The sequence below is a fragment of the Temnothorax nylanderi genome, unplaced genomic scaffold (assembly GCF_030848795.1).
Source record: "Temnothorax nylanderi isolate EJ_2023f unplaced genomic scaffold, tnyl_v1.0 TNYL_tig0514_pilon, whole genome shotgun sequence".
Taxonomy (NCBI): domain Eukaryota; kingdom Metazoa; phylum Arthropoda; class Insecta; order Hymenoptera; family Formicidae; genus Temnothorax; species Temnothorax nylanderi.
In genome coordinates, this window is record NW_027249576.1 from 46,847 (window position 1) to 64,351 (window position 17,505).

The window sequence follows — 17,505 nt, forward strand, 5'->3', positions numbered from 1 at the left end:
AAAATTATGATGGTAATCTCAGAATTTGTAAAAAAAATTATTATCAAAAAATACACATTAAAAAATATAAATAATAGTTCCAAAATTTTGTTGGGATCTCTGAGACCCCAGGGTGGCTTTCGAGGGTTAAAAAAGGTGCTGCGCGATGTTAAGAAGAGTTCGTAACTTTATTAATGTGCAATTAATTAGCAAATTTAATGTAAATTGATGATTTTAAATCAGCACGATTTAATCATAGCAAAGCCTTTTTTCCTTGATCTCAGAAAACGGTGAGCAGAAGCGAATACTCGAATTGCACTAGGTGCAAAAAAAGAGAGCAGGGCGAATGAAACACGTAAGACAATACCGGGTGTATCTCCGTAATCCGTACCGAGGAAATGAGATTTATATTAATTTCTCCAGCCGTCGCGGCTGCGTTCGCAGCCGTCGACGCCTCGGGTATAACGCTCTGCTCTTCTTCCTCTGCCATCTCTGATAACCATTCGATTTGTCTCCATCTCTGCCATTTATCTACGGCCTTCGTCGAATGAAATTTCAACTCGACATATCTCTGCATTTCAGTAGATATAATATTAATCGTCAACTGTTTAATAAGTTAAGAAAGTTGCATTGACAAGCGGGAATTTTTCGCATCTATTGTAAGAAATTACATTTTTTTTGTCGCATTTTAAGCGAAACTGACGACAAATTAGAAATAGATATATAATAAATCTAGAAAGCTCTCGTATAGGTATGCATACTATGATTGACGATCGTGTACGAAAAAATAAATATTTCCGCAAGTTGAAATTCTATAGATGTGATATATATTTACATATATTCCAAGATTTTGATTCTTGAAAGTCTTCAAGTTTCTCGCGATTATTCGCATGATGAGAAATGATGCAAATGCATCGCAAATATATCTCGGAATTAATTTCGCCTTTGAGAACGGAGTGTTTTCATAAGATACCACTGCCAAATGTATTCTTCGAATTAAATCCCATAATATTCGTTTATAGAGTTAATTATTTTCTTTTCGGTGGAACGTGACAAGTATTGGTAATCGATGGCGCGCCGGGGAATCTTCCGCCAAAAGCGATTATCTTTCGTGTTGATAGAACGTCGCCTGTGCATTCGCGTAGGTGGGCTTGACTCGTAGCCTGGATGCCGATCGTTAACTGTTTGACCCAATTCCGAGGGCTATAACGCCGCGCAATATGTACAATAACGCGGCAACAATTCAATTCTCGTTCGCGTAAGAGACTAAGAAATCTACTGGCGCAACAAAGAGACGCTGACAAAGCCGGAAGATACTATATCCTTCGTCTTTGCTCAAGAAAATTGATTAAAATGCTTAATTCGTTATGGCACTTGAGCTTTAAACGCAAAACTGATAGGATAAAAGGATATAACACGTACATCACAAATATCCGTTTTAAAATGCACTTTAATTTATGCGCACTTTATTTGTGGACAAGAGAGAAGCGATTTAAGATACTAAAAAATACATACTATTAATTTCAGTGATATTGATACATTGAGTGTCCAAATTAATTAAAAGATTTGATAACATTTATTATTTTTTAAGTTAATGACGCGAACTTTTCATCGCGATATTATTTCACAAAATGTAACGTTCTGAGATAATTGAGTTGCCGCCAGCAATGTTATGATAAAAACGATACTTTTATCGGTCGTGTTGCGTATACACAAGATTGCATTGGCAACGATGTCGCCGTTATTATTATACATATACGATAGCGCGCATTGCGACGATCGCGTGCAACGTTGTTTTGATGCCGAAACCAGCAGGGTCAGCAGGTCGTTCTCGATATTTCGCGTGGCTCTCATCGTAGGTTATTCGGTCGTTGTGCGCATCGCGCATTCTTGCGGGTTTATCACTATCCGTAATAGGCGGGCGAAGGAGAATGCCGTTTTCGTTTGTGGTCAGTGGCTCGCGAGCCGTTCGTTCGTCGCATCATGAAAAGCAGTCTGTGAAGGCGCGACGATTCGCGCGAATAGAGGAGCTCGTAAAGAGGCGCTTCCAACCGCGCGCCATGCAGTCCTTTATGGATCAGTTAAGTTTTCATGCTTCATCGTCGTCGTTTCCTACGAGAATAATAACCCTCGGGAATTGCGTACGTACGTACGTACCTATAACGCCGATATTACCGGTGGAAGCGTGATAAGCGCCGTCGCGCGCACGGAAGATTAAAAATAATTACGCGACTGGCCCGGCCGATTCGCTTCGCGCGATTTTCTCGCGCCATCAAATGCGAAGATCGTTTGAAGTGATCCCTTTGAAAAATCGAAGACAAATATCTTGAAAGGAGAAATTTCTGTTGTATACCTGCTTCCCGTTGAATTCCAAATATTTTTCCAGGCGTTTTCTTCCACTTGTTGGTATCCCTCCACCTGTAACAATATTTACAATTTTAACGAATTTATTTTTTAATTTCTTTATACGTTTAATTGCTTATAATTTGTCAATTACCATCATATAATTATACTAATAATTTCATTCTTTTTACATAAGAACGGAAATATAATGAGCTTTTGCGATTGATGGTTTCAGCTGTGTCATCAAAATAATATGAACATCTTGGATTACAACTAAAATATATTTCTGTCGTTTTAAACAGTTTTAAACAATTTTAGAAACAAACTCTAATCTGAACATTGAAAGAAATTTTTATGATAAAGAATGCGAACAGTTTTGTCGCGGTGTGTGTAGATATTAGGTTAAAGAGTTTATCAAATCTTAATATGTATATTTAAGATTAAACAGACAGAACGCTTCAGAGATCATTTGCATCTTATCGTCGCGATCGTGAGCGACGCGAATCGCTCCTCAATTCGAATAAATTGTCTTATCGCGAAATTCCAGCGAGACCCGAGACGGCAACGGGCAGCCGCAAAACAACACCGTCATCATTGAACCCAGGCTAACACACGACGTTGTCATTGCGCATTACAATAGACGCTGCGTTATGCAAGCCGGTCACGTGTGTCGCACGCTACAGCTCTAGGACCTTCGGGGCTCACGCATGCATACATGTGCTGGCGCCAAGGCGGCACGAGGACACAAATCTGCGATTCTCCCAGGCGGAATTATTGTCACGTGTTCGAGTAAAAGACACGTTTACTGTCGAATACTGTTGCGGAATTTCGTTGCGGCGCGCGTTCCTATACCCTTTAACAGAGAGAGAGAGAGAGAGAGAGAGAGAGAGAGAGAGAGAGAGAGAGAGAGAGAGAGAGAGAGAGAGAGAGAGAGAGAGAGAGAGAGAGACGCTCATATACAACTCAGCAAAACGTATAAAGAAGCAGCATTATACTACCTATATAAATTTTTAAGTAACGGAGAGAAGATTCGTTCTCTCTCTCACTTTTAATAAAATTAAATTTACTAGAATAATAAAATTAAATTCCCTGGAATTTAATTTTATTGAGAGGAGAAGGAAGTGGAACATATTTTAAAATTCTTCCAAAAAAGATACTTCATAGCACGTGCATATTAAACGTAAAATGACTTGTATTGGAATGTATATTATCATTTTTTTAGCAGGTATAGAGGTATATTACGCGTTTTCTTTTTTTTTCTCCGATAAAGAAGTATATTTTCCTCTCATTAATGATAAACAGTATTAATACTTTTGAAATGCCTTCAAACTTTAAATTTTTTTTCTATTCAAAATTCCTTAATTGGATGCAGTTATACAATAAGGAACCAAGCGCCATTTTAATTTTTAGTTCTGTATTGACTTTTATTCTGTACTAGCCGGTTACCCGGGCTTTGCCCCGGAGGACATATGTAATAAGACACGCAAATAGTCTCTCTCTCTCTCTCTCTCTCTCTCTCTCTCTCTCTCTCTCTCTCTCTCTCTCTCTCTCTCTCTCCTCTCTCTCTCTCTCTCTCTCTCTCTCTCTCTCTCTCTCTCTCTCTCTCTCTCTCTCTCTCTCTCTCTCTCTCTCTCTCTCTCTCTCTCTCTCTCTCTCTCTCTCTCTCTCTCTCTCTCTCTCTCTCTCTCCCTCTCCCTCCCTCTCTCTCTCTCCCTCTCCCTCTCTCTCCCTCTCTCTCTCTTTCCCTCTCTCTCTCTCTCTCTCTCCCTCCCCCCTCTCTCCCTCCCCGTAAAATTCTATCCCTACTTCATATACAATTTTTTAAGATTCGGTCAATTAATTCCCGAAAAATAGAAAAAATTTCGGTACCGGCTTCCAAAAAGATCGGTAACGAAAAATTATACACTTTATAGCACTCCCCGGAAAATTCTACCCCTGTTTGATCTATAATTCTTTGAGATTTGGTCAATTATTTCCCAAAAAATTAGAAGAATTAAAAAAATCGGTTTCCAAAAAATCGGTAACGAAAAACTACACACTCTATAGCACTTCCCGGAAAATTCTACCCCTATTTTATATGGTTTTAATACAAATTCGGTCCAATAGTTTTTAAGTTAAAAACGCACAAACTTACACCACCCGTAAGAATTAAAAAAATTAAAAAAATCAGTTTCCAGAAAATCGGTAACGAAAAACTACACACTTTATAGCACTTTCCGGAAAATTCTACCTCTATTTTATATACTTGTGGTAAAAATTCGGTCCAATAGTTTTTAAGTTAAAAACGCACAAACATACACCACCCGTAAGGATTTTATATATTAGTATAGTAGATAGTCCGAATTTGTATTAAAACCATATAAAATAGAGGTAGAATTTTCCGGGGAGTGCTATAGAGTGTATAGTTTTTCGTTATCTATTTTCTGGAAACTGATTTTTTTAATTTTTTTAACTTCACCACCCGTAAGAATTAAAAAAATCGGTTTCCAGAAAATAGATAACAAAAAACTACACACTCTATAGCACTTTCCGGAAAATTCTACCCCTATTTTATATACTTGTGGTAAAAATTCTGTCCAATAGTTTTTAAGTTAAAAACGCACAAACATACACCACCCGTAAGGATTTTATATAATAGTATAGATAATAGTATAGATATAGATTATGGTCAAGAGATTTTTTAAAAACGCATGTAATACATGGAATTGTATTTGAGGAGCCAATCACAGAGCCGTATTAGCATCTTAAGACATTACTTAAGACGACCTTGAAATAAGAACCGACTGTGAATACCGGCCATAGTTCAGTCATTATATTTGAAATAACGTTGGCACAGAATTTTATTTCTTCTTGTTTCGCGAAATTGGCTCTAGCGGAAAGATAAGATTTTGGAGTTGGTCCCGCATTGCAGAATTGTGTTTTAATTATATTTAAAGACATATTCATAAATTTAAATAATATTTTATATTTGAACATGCAGGGTATTTCGGACATTTGCGACAAACTTAAAAGGGTGCTAGATCTCGGTAAATTGAACAATTTTTGTTAAGTAACCCGTGTTTGGTGATGTCTCCTTAAGGCGTTAGACATCGTTTTTAGTCTTGTTGAACGCTATTTGATTTCTGGTTAGATTAAAATAAGAAAAAATCATACGTTTTTTTATTTTATTTTATATTATTTTATTACAACAAATGTTCAAAATGGCGATCTACAACCTGAATACAAGCATTGCATCTACGGTGCATTGACTGACGCACTCTCTAGAAAATTCCAGGAGTATTATATCACATGCGTTCATTATCCTATCGATAAGCTCATTTTGGGTATCGACAGGGATCGCGTACACTAAACTTTTGACATGCCTCCATAAGAAAGAATCAAGGCACGTCAAGTCCGGCCAACGCGCTAGCCAGGCAAGCGGCCCGCTTCTTCCTATTCACCTGTCACCGAAGATATCGGTGAGGTGAGGTGTTAGCGCACTTGGAGACTGAAATGAGGTGGCACACCGTTGTGTTGCAACCACATTTCTCGTCTGATATTAAGCAAATGTCCGGAAACACCCTGTATATTAGATTTTTAGTATCAAATATAATTTAAGCAACAAGCCAAATCATCTTTCACGGCTGGCGCAAATAATAATAATTATTCACATTCCATTTAGGATTATTACATTTATATCATAAGCAACCTTTTTTATAATATATTACGATTTATGTGACTCTCCTTGAACGCTCGCTGAATAGAGATTGCATATTGCCGTAATACGTAGCCGCGCTATTAGTATGCAGCAAAAATGAACCGCATCCCCCACCGAGGCGAAGGGGAGAAATTAGTTTTATCCACGTCAGGGGCATCTGATATACACGGCACGCAGCGTTACCTACCGGAAGCAGAGATGGAAACGTGGAGGACGGGGCGTCGGGGCGTAGTGTAAAGCCCCCCGGGGGCAACAATTGTGCATTCATCGGGGCGAGGGGCTCTAATTAAAACGCATTGTTTATATTCTTTGCAGGAAGCTCCTCGCTGTTCCTTTGCCCTCACCCTCCTCTCTCTCCCGTCGTCGTTTCCGAGTCACCTCTTCTTCCTTCTCTCCCTCCCTCCCTTCTCGCCGTACTTGAGTTCCCAGGGGTTCTCTTACAGAAACTTTCCGGTAACTCGTTAAAGATAATGCGGGACGAAAGTCTGGTTAGGCGTCTACCTGATCCCCTTTCAAACTCTTAGCGTAAACAATCGATTCCACTTGCATTCTCGCAAACGTTCTTTAGCCGGTCGATCCGACTTTCCCTTCTATTAGATATTCTCTCGTATTGAAGAGGCGGGAGAGAATTCCCCCGAATGCGGGAAAGACGTTACCTCTCGTTTTATTGACTTTTATCAAGTTAACATCTCCGTTCTTCGAATTTCCGGTATAATTGATAGAATATTGGCTCTCCCCCTCCCACACGCCGAAGAGTTATATAGTTTCCGATACGTTTCAAAGAGAATTCTGCAAGTTTCCATTCCGTGGTAAGAACAGATACGGGATATACGGTGTGTTCCGAAGCGTGGAACCTTTAACAGTCGACGTACCAGTTCAGACTTTTCGCGTAAATCTGCTTTTAACGCGTCTGCAACCGTCAAATCGATACCTCGATAGCCGCACAATCCCTAACAGGATATAAGCTCCGCGGAGCGGAAGCGCCATCGATTCCGCGTCGTTCTTCCGTTCTTGGTGTATCGGCATTCGCGGAGACAAAGGTAGCCGCCAATTACCGCAAAATAGGATGCAGGTGACGGCTGCGAATTACGTGCGCGCGCGTGAATAGGAAAAGATGGTAGACATGTGTGGGGAAATGTCAAGGGCCGCGCGAGATCGAGAAACGTGCGAAAGGCGCGAAAGGACAAAAGGACGAGGGGAAAGAGAGAAGGCGAGAGCGCGGGAGAGCGGGAGAGCGCTTTTACGGGTAGGAATCGAATTTGCCGAGGACCTTCATTTCGTCCTGTGTAACTCCTGCGGGCATGTCGTGCGCAGACTGCTGAGGTAGTCGGAGGGAAAGAGAGAGACAGAGGGAAGAGAAAGAGAGAGAGAGAGAGAGAGAGAGAGAGAGAGAGGAGAGAGAGAGAGCCATCGCGCCGATCTTTCGTTCGCCCCGGAGGAAAATTACGCCCCGATACAAATCGTAATTGCATGTAAAACGAGCCTGCCGTACGAGAGATACGACCGGTCATATTTCACATCGCGCGCGGCAGTTAGCACCACCGACGAACATTACTACCGGCGCGCACTTTCGCACTAGGCGAGCGTTCGCTGTTCGCATACTTTGTACATGCGCGGCAGCGCACGTGTGTTGTACGCGAGAAGAAACGCACACACGAAACTGTTTCATGAGAAATTCGGCGCGTGAGAACAGTTGTACGCGCGCGGACCCGAGGAATGTCCAGAAGTCAACCGTGGCGTATTCGTTTTTGTCGCGTTGAAGTTTTTAGTAATATGACGTTCGGCCTGTACGGCTTTTACGATAGTTTTTTTTTTAATCGGCGATATTTTTATCGTGAAAATATTTCCCTGGTCTTCGATAAAATAACCGCCGAATCTAAATTAGTTGAAATAAAATTTTATTACACAATGATTTAATATTTATACATTAATAATGACTTATAGAGAGAATTATTTAATATTTAAATAACGGTATGATTTATGCATGACCAAACATCCTGTAATCACAAATATTCATGAGTTAATAGAGGCCCGAGTTGTGTAATAACTAAAGATTAAATTAACTCCTTTTGTACGATTTTCGCGACAGAGAGAGATTGAATAATTTTTATTTCGCCGAAGAGATACATAATTCAAAGTAATTACAATGGAAACGAAGAAACATTAATTTATCCGAGTAAAACTCCATGTTTCGGGGGACCGTTCTGCAATAATAACCGATGTGCTATTCCAAGAAATTAATTAGCCTTTAAAATGTACTCCAGTCGTGAAACTTTCCGCATCCAATTACAGGCAGGTACGACCGCGCTTGATACCGCCAAAACGCACTTTCGCAAACAGTAGTCACAGAAAACGGGTAGTCGTACATATACTGGGACTCTTGAATTTCGCGATAAACGTTTTGCGCGCGATAGAGAGGAGAAAGAGAAGAGCGAGAGGGAAGGATTTAACCGCTATCTACATGGAAATACATATACATATGTAGACATAAGAGAGCGAGGAAAAAGTACACGGGCTTCTCTAATAAAAGTGGCGCGGCGTCTCCTCGCATACTTTCATCCCGCTTTTTCACCAACGGCCGCCGCCCTTTTCGCAGGTCCGTTCTCCATCCCTTTGTGTTCCCTCCTCTCCCGCAAGGGCTTACAAACTACCTCTCGTTTCCCTTTTCCTCACGCGCTCGCGCGCGCGCGCGCACGCGTCGTCTCTCTATTCCGCGCCGTTCTGTTTTTAAGTCCCCGGAGGGGAGCTATCGTGTTAACAAGCATATTTTACATTTCATTGCAGCCACTTAACGCGCTAACCGCCGACATCGCTTCCAACAACGCGCCCGGCATCGCGTGGCATTTCGCGCGCGACACGTGCAGGCGGTCTCAATTAGAGAATACGATACGACGTAATTGGGGCCTAATTATTTCAAACGGCCGTCCGTCACGGTCCGGCGGCGTTAGCGTCAGCTCGGTTTGCAATTATAATATAAAATTAGGTGATTTCGGATACGCGGGCTGCGCCGATTAAATGGCTCCATTCCGAGCACGCGTAATTTAACGGGTTACGGATCGCCTAAAAAGAAAAAAAATTGGATAATCGTTCGCCATATGCGCGAGAGAGAAACGCGCGATTATACTCTCTACGCGATACGCTTAGTTAATACATTTATTTCAATTATATTATAGAAATATATAATCAGTTAAGTAATTGGCACTACGTGTTTGGCATTAGCTTCATTTAATTACATTCATGCGGATATTGCGTTACTTTTTGATACATTTGCTTAACAGTGAAAACATGTACTCTTGCGCTAACCTATCTCTTTTTTTTCATTGTATTTGTATCGACGATAATTTACATTAATGTGTATTATTATTGAATAACAATATTCTAACACACGGAGACAAAACGGGGGGCAATAATATATTTATTAAATTTTCGATTTCCGTTTTACACAAACAATCCTGGAATTTAATTTACAGCCGTGTGCTTCAATATCGAAAGAACGAAAAAGCTGCTTTGTAATAATTTTATTGCAATTTTGGTGTAAGTGCCAATAATCATATTTATGCTTTACACATGTTACACACATACAAGTTATTCATGATGTGAATTTGCTCGAAGAGCACTTTAATGTGACTATTTTCCGATCCACTATAAATAATGCATGCGCAGGCGGTGCGCGCGATTCGTGTGTTCGTTGTGTATCCCGCACAGCGAAAATGTATCCGTTATATAAAAGCACTATCGCAATTAGCTTTAATCTCGTTGCAGCATTCGGTATATCCGTCGATAGTTTGTGTAGCTCGCAATTATGCACCGACCGGGAATGCAAAGCGAGAACGCGTTGCGGAGTAAACGCCTCATTAAAATGTTATTTTGGCCGAAAATCACGGCGTTTCACTTAATTATGTGGGTGGGCCCGGTGCCCAGCGCAGCGTGTGTTACGTACACACGAACGTTGGAAAAAATTACGCGCGCATTTGCGAGGTGCAAGGTAGATATTTGCGATGGAGAAACATAATCTCAGAAGAGTTTATTAATAACAATTTTCAGAGCCGACAAATTATGCGGCTAACAAATAGCGTACACGCGCAAATGTAGCTTTCACTTACTCCTGGATACTCGATAACGTCTTTTTCGCGTGGCAGGGGACGCGTGGGGCGTAAAATTCACGCACATTACAGCGGTAATTAACTTTGCGGATGCAGAAGCTGTCATTTAGAAACGCGTCCTTCAGTTTCCCCGCGGAATCTAAAACACCGGCCAAACTGCACATCGGGACCCACATTATGCGCATGAATATTTATGCACAAAGCCGGTCGCGCTGCGCGGAAGAAGAGGTACAAACACATAAATATTTATATCAAGCCGCTCGACGCGCGATTTCCTCGCAAAAATTGCTATACGCGGCGTACTCTCTCTCCTTAATTGCTTAATCCGCTTTCTGTATTAAATCCCGCTGCTGTAATTTATGCGCGCGTTATATTACTGCAACGGCAGGAGGACGCCGCTTAAATGTTTAACGTTAATATATACGTTAACGCCGAGAATTGCTCGCTCGTGACGCGTCATACAAACGCAGTTTTATGCACCCGCGATGTAATTTTGTAAAAAAAAAAAAAAGAAAAAATAGTACGTACGTGTAATACGTACAAAAAAATAATACATTTTTCAAACTGCGCGCGGCACTGAAACGTGCGCTTAACGACAAAAAGTTCGTCTTGATCCGCGACTGTTTATCCAATTTATATCAATTTCCACTTGCATTTTTCATGCTCTCTCGTAGCTAAAATTGGGCAGCAATAACGATTCGTTGCATGATATGGGCCGAATATACTGACATTTGCATGCCCAAAATATCATTGTACAATGATCCGTGCTCGACGCCCACGCCGATGGAAACGGGTGGCGTGGAATAACGCGGAGACACGGAATAGCGGAAAACGCCGATGGGTCAACGACCAGGCAAGGGGGTGTAGGTATGTGTTCAGAGAGTTGAGCCGTAATATCAAACCCCCGCAACACATCGAGTACCCACGCAGAAGAGGCATAGGTTACACACAAGAACCACTGAGAATGAGCTTAAAGCGGAAACTTACGCTTTAGGTGAAATCTATGAGCCGCGTAGCGCGGGTGCTAGCGTGGAAATACGTTCCTACACCTCCAAGATCGTGGCAAAACAATTTCAGTTTGCGCGAAATAAAGCGCGTATAACCGCATAGTAAACACGTCGCGACAATATTATACTTTACATTTTTTAATTTTATGGCGCGTCTGTTGATTAAAAAAAATAGATAAATGTTTTTTTTTTTATTTACACAATTTAGGATAACTATTTATGCGGACCAGGCACACAGGTTGACATGCATAAAAGCAAATGCTTTTAACAGTGGGTAGAAGCAAAAGCGTGTAGTTTAAAATAAGGGCGAAAGCATGTACGTCCCACGTTTCGTATGAGTAATCTTGCTTTTACTGCGAAACATGTTCTTCACATTTTTGCAACGCTTGTTTGCAAACGTGCTTTGCAATCGCTTACAAATTTTATATTCTTTGACTTATATGATATAGGCATCAAGAAACCTAATTGCGTACATACACATTACACATACAGAATGTACAATTTATTTACTCTCTGAAAGTCGAAGAGTGAAATATCACTCGAAACAAGTGAAATGCAAGTGTAACGAAAAGTGAAAATTGAGCACTTCGAGTGATTCGTCACTCTATAAGAAAGAATAAAATCGCACTCTATTTGAGGGTGGTAGATCAGTGTCCATAAGAGTGAATTATGTCACTCTACAATTTTGAGTGAAAACTTTCACTCTGTTAGAGTCATCTATCAGTCGATCTTTAGTGATTCACTATAGCTTTAGTAGAGAGAGACCGTATCGAAGTTCTAAAAATTTGAGTGAAAAATTCACTCTTATCTCTTATGAGTGCTCGCAATTACTCAAATTAGAGTGACACAATCCTCTCTTTTGAAGTGACTATCGCAATCACTCTACTATATTAGTAACAAAACAACTCTATGAGATTTAGAGAGTAAATAAATCTATGCCGTTATATTCGAAATGTGAGAAATACAATTATTCAATATGTAACAAACTATGACACAAAAGTTAATTAGAGTTGGTAGAATCGTCACCCTAATTTTGCTAATTAAGTAGCTGTCGTGTAATCACGGGTAACGTGAATAAAGTAAATCAGAGCGAATGATAGATAATTGAAATATTGAACGTTGTTAACACGATACAGCTGTCGAGAAGGAATATTTCTTTTACCGCATTGCAGAAAAAAATATTCGAGATTTAGTAATGATTTGCGGCTGGTTGCCCATATTAAAGATCAAATTATGGGGCGGCGGCAGGAGGGGGAGGGGGGAGGGGACGGCTGAAGAAGCCGGTGGTCGGCGAGCTTGGAATACGACAGCATCGTTTGATTCTCGCGGTGGAAAACCAAAGCCCTTCACGTATTTGCCAAACGTGCCGCCGGCATACGAATGCGGCCACCGCGCGGCTTCTGCCTACTATACACCGATGATGCTCTTCTCTTCTCCTCGCCCACCGCCGCGCGCCGTTCGTCCTGCGCGCGCTCGCGCGCGTGTTTCTCACACATACACACGCACACATACACACGTGTATGCGCGCCCATCGAGACGAGACACGCACGGCTATCCGGACGGCAGTCGCTCTCGCGCGGTTTATCCACAGTCAATAAAGGCGACCTGTCAGCATGAATACCAAAAGCGGGGTAGATAGGTAGGTCCAATGTGACGCCCTCGCCGCGCTGCCGGAGCTCCCCCGCGCGCGCCGACCCTTCGGAGCCAGAGAGACACCGGAGGGGGTGCGCGCTGGCTGCTGGCTGTTGCGAGATTTACCGAGGTCCGTACATCATACGCACGTGCGTGCTCCAGCGGTATCGTAAATACCGAGATAGAGGCCATATATTCGTGTGCGTGTGTGTGCGCGTGAGATTACGAACGTGTGTGGGAATGTGCTGCGCGGCCATATTCACGGCTCGCGCGAGTAGATTCCATGTGACTCACTATGCCGAACATTATACGTTGCCAGAAACGGCGAGAGTGTTCAGGATCTGCAGTGTAGGATCTTGGGCTCCCATAATAAAATTTAACTGAGAACAGCTATCGCGAGGTATCCTTGATTAATAAAAATATATATTAGTGAAGAAGAATTTAATGATTTCGATAACGCGTAAAGCGTATTTTCGCGAGATTGAATACGCTGCGATTAAAATGTAATAAAGTAGAAATTATATAATTAAGTGCGCGAGTTTTATACTCTGAGTTGTACGCTTGAAAATATAGTTATTAAAATGTACGATAATTATGAATAATGTAGGAAAATTATGAGTGACTGTCTGAGAGAGGAATGTAATTTCACATTGACATTTTGATATGCGCTATACAATGCACACAATTAGATTACAATTCCAGCGCGAATCAAACACTTCAGTATGTAATGATATAATATTAATGTGAATTACACACCGTTTAATTAATAACTATAATAGCCGGGATCGTCAATATCACGCTGGTATTTATCATTATCCCCCATGAAAATTCTACAGAATACTAATTATCTATCAGAGGTTATTAATTCACTTACTGCCACTCTCGATACTAAGCATATGTCGATTACGATTAAAAAGAAAAATGCGAAGCTTTTCATATACGTGTATTTACGAGAAATTGACGGTACACGTGCGAGACATGTCTACCGGAAAGATAAAAGGAGAGACCGTTGACCGCCGTCAAAGGCGAAACGTATGCTCTCGCTGTCGCGAGCCCTTATCTCGAGCCTAGGACTTTGAAAGATAAAGAAAACCGTTTCAATTTCCCTAATGCTCGCGCAGTCTCGTTTCCGCGTCTCATCCGATCCTCTTCTTTCTTCCTCCTCCACATCGTCAACCCTCCCCTCCCCCCGTCACTTCGCTTTATTTGTCTTCCGCTTGCCTGTTCTTGCCCTGTCCCTTCTCCCAGTGGAAGCTTTTCCACTTCCGCGTCGCCGTTTCCGCGGCTTTTCCGCTCTCTCGTCTTTCCCTTCTCCCTCCCGCAGCTGGTGTGCCTCCGCGTGTTCATGTCCGCGACTCACTCCGGCTCGTCTCAATCTGACGTAAACCTGCGGTCGACCCCATCCAACCTGAGGGACGAGAGAACCTTCTTCGGATAATCCGCGCGCGAGTCCGTAGTTTCCGGATAACACGACAAAGGGTAGAAACAGCTTACCGCGATCCTCGAGCCTCGGGCTCGGGCTGAATAGCGTCGGGATAGGACTTCTTCACAAATCACGACGCGATTGTTCACTAGATTAATGTTGGCGGTAAATAAACGGTTTGTCCAAATCCGAGTGATGCGTCAAAATAGTAGAATATAACATTCAGGCCCTAGTATTAAAGTACGTGGAACTCTAAATTCGTTAGATTTTGGCTACGAGAAATGTACAATACCGGTCAGAAGTATTGCATCGCTTATATGAAAAGGGAAGTCATTACTTTAGTGAAGAAAGACGTACATAAATGTTATAAAATTTTATTTTAGTACTGTTATTTGATGCTTTGATAAGAATCCTTTGAGAAAAAAAAACTGAGATCTGAATGATTTAATAAACGTTGAGCCTGTTACTTAAATCTAAAAAAAGCTTTACCAATGGATAATGAGGAATTTCATGATTTAATTTAACTTTATAACTTCGCAATATGATTGATGACGTCTTGACGATTATCTTAAATCCTTAGACGATATCTCGCTAAAACGCAGTCGTGTTAATTCGAGAATACCATGTAATTTCGGAATACGCCATAGATAAAGTCGATAGACAGATAAACGAGCTACGCGTCTTAATACGATCCGAATAATTAATCGTCGTAAATCTTCAAGGGAGGAATGTTAAATGACTATTGTTTCCCCCCTCGTGTAGCGCGAATCCACACCTACCTAACTCGTTTTCAATTTCTGTTATCTCATTTCGGAACTGGCGAGCTTCCGAAATAAATCTTTCACTCTATTGTCCGATAATTGTTTTAAGATCAGCGCATGCAAACTCGTTGCGATTTAAGGCCGCGCAAGAACCTTGCGCATTTACATACCTCGCGATCACGTGTTCGCATGACGTTCCTGGAGCTCGCACGAAATCCCGTAATGTAATTTCTGTAATTAAGCGTAATTGATCGCGTTCTCTAATCGTGACGAGGGCACCGGAACGGATGTGTATCCTAATCCTTCAATCTGTTCTCATTTAGCGTGCGTCTGCCTGTAAAGTCTCTCCTCGCGAGGTACTTTCGATTACGCGGAAAACAAGAGGATACTTTCAATTACCTATAAAATGCAAATTGACGCGATAATTCTTGAGATTTCCTTTTTTCTTTCATGAAGTGATCCTTAGCAAGGGCGATCAATAAATTTCTTCAGGAATGTACTGTTTGCGGAAGATTGGGCACCTCCCCGTAAATACAGGCAGATCTTCTTCGACGGGAGGATTGCGAGTGGTAGGGTACTCTGGGACACTAAGCTCGGCTAATGAAACGAATATATCATCGTGGCCGTGTGGCCAAATCCGTTTCTACTATTACTACACACGCCGTTACGTTTCTGACGCCGTGCGTTAAACGTCCCATTTAACCTCGTCTAAGCTCCCCGCTAAAGCGTATGTAACGCGTTTGCAATTGAATCCCAACCAAGTTACATAAATCCGCAAAATTGTGGACCTTGAAGCTAAGTTGGCCCTCTCTTGTTTAAAATCGCGGTGACGCTCGCTTGCATCCAGACCGAGTTGCATTCTGACAATGAAAAGCAATTAAAAAGTTTGTAATGAGTTTGCCGTTGTTCACGTGATTATAAAGTGGGAAGAAATTAAGTAGAGAATCGAAAATATCGTTATTTACTTGGACAACTGACTTTTATTTTCAATAACAGTCCATGTTATACTTTCATTTAAGAATTTAAAACGCATAAATGACGATTATTTTTTTAATGTCATGCTAACTCTTTGCGATTATAATCCGGGAAATAAAAATTATTTTATTACTCTCGATCTCTTGTGAATGCTTAATATAATTTCCAAGGTTTCTTGTACTCTCGTCTATGCCGCGATATCGCGAAAGTTCACGGTTTTTAATTAAACTATCAGCGACACAAGTCGAGAACTAAGTGGCCAATGAGCGAAAGCACTCGCTTCTCGAGCGGCTAGTAGTAACGGATCCTTAACGATCAGCCCGGAATTGTTTGCGCCACTGAAACGAGTTAATGCAGGAAAGTCTCGAAGGTTAGCTTCGGGAGTAAGCGAGGGCTATGCGAGATAATACTCGGGACCCTCCCTTTTGGGACGAAATCTCTTCCAAAAGCTTCGTTACGTAGGATGCGCTACGGTGGAATCGCCGATTTTCTGACAAAGTATTAAATAAATGTTTTATTTGTATCGTTGCATTTGCAATTAAAATAAAATCGGATAAGTTAAAATATTAATTTTACATTTTACGTATATCAATTAATCTTAAATTTATATAATATAAATACTACTTTTTCACAACAACGCTTATAAATAATAACCGAATTAATTCGAAAATTCTTTATAGTGATTTAAAAGGGATGCTTATTAGCATCAAACGTTAAATCAATTATTAATTTAAATGCGTGGATTTACCTTTTCAACAAAAAACTGAGTTTCAAGACCGATAAATAATCGGTGCATATAATTGTTAAGTTAGAAAAAATATACAAATTTATACAGAAATATTATTATTAGGCTACCAAGATTTAACCCGACCGAAGATGGCATCTTCTCTATTTAATTGCTATAATCGAATTCTTTCTATTTTAGTAAACTCACGAAGAATATATGAACAGTTCAAGGAACTTTAATAAAATTAAGTATTATTATTTGTTTTACAAGTATCTGCCACGTCCACGATAATGTGAACAAATGTTAAAAAGTCAATACGAATATTTTCCACGAATTTATATTATTTTAACGTAAACCTCTTCAAAAACGTCTTAGATATCGACAGGTCTCGATAAGTTCTCCAATCTTCTTAGCGCACGCTTCAAGCTACTTCCGTCACAGTACGCTTAAACTCGATGATTGCGTTTGCCGTTCACTGCGTTATTTATTAGCGGGGGTTCAAGAAAAATATTCCCGACGATGGGAGGCGGAAAATACGTAAGCAAACATTTATGCAAATTTCGCATAATTTATAACTTCGACAAAAGGAGATTCGCATAAGCGTGTAGTTAATAAACGAGAGAAGCGATGCGTCTTTACTGATTTCAGGTAGATTTCACGAGCCTTGTAAGCTACGGGAGCTCGGTGGATAATTGGAAAGCACTTCTGAGATCTACCGATTCGCACCACGTCTTCACCGATCCCTCCTAACTTCTCAATGCTATCCAAATTGCTGAAACTTCTCTCTCTGAGTTACATTTCTGTGCGAACTTTATCAGCTAACGCAATTTGTTCTATGAATTCAAATGTGAGAGGTCA

At 40.9% G+C, this 17,505-nt stretch overlaps 1 long non-coding RNA gene across 1 annotated transcript in view; it reads right to left on the minus strand.

The window, feature by feature from the left end:
* Nucleotides 1–532: 532 nt before the first annotated feature.
* LOC139783558 (uncharacterized) overlaps nucleotides 533–17,505 on the minus strand; it is a 44,773-nt gene continuing 27,800 nt past the window's right edge. Inside the window, exon 2 of the long non-coding RNA XR_011721313.1 lies at nucleotides 533–2,397. This is a non-coding gene — a long non-coding RNA (uncharacterized lncRNA). The remainder of the gene's footprint in view (nucleotides 2,398–17,505) is intronic.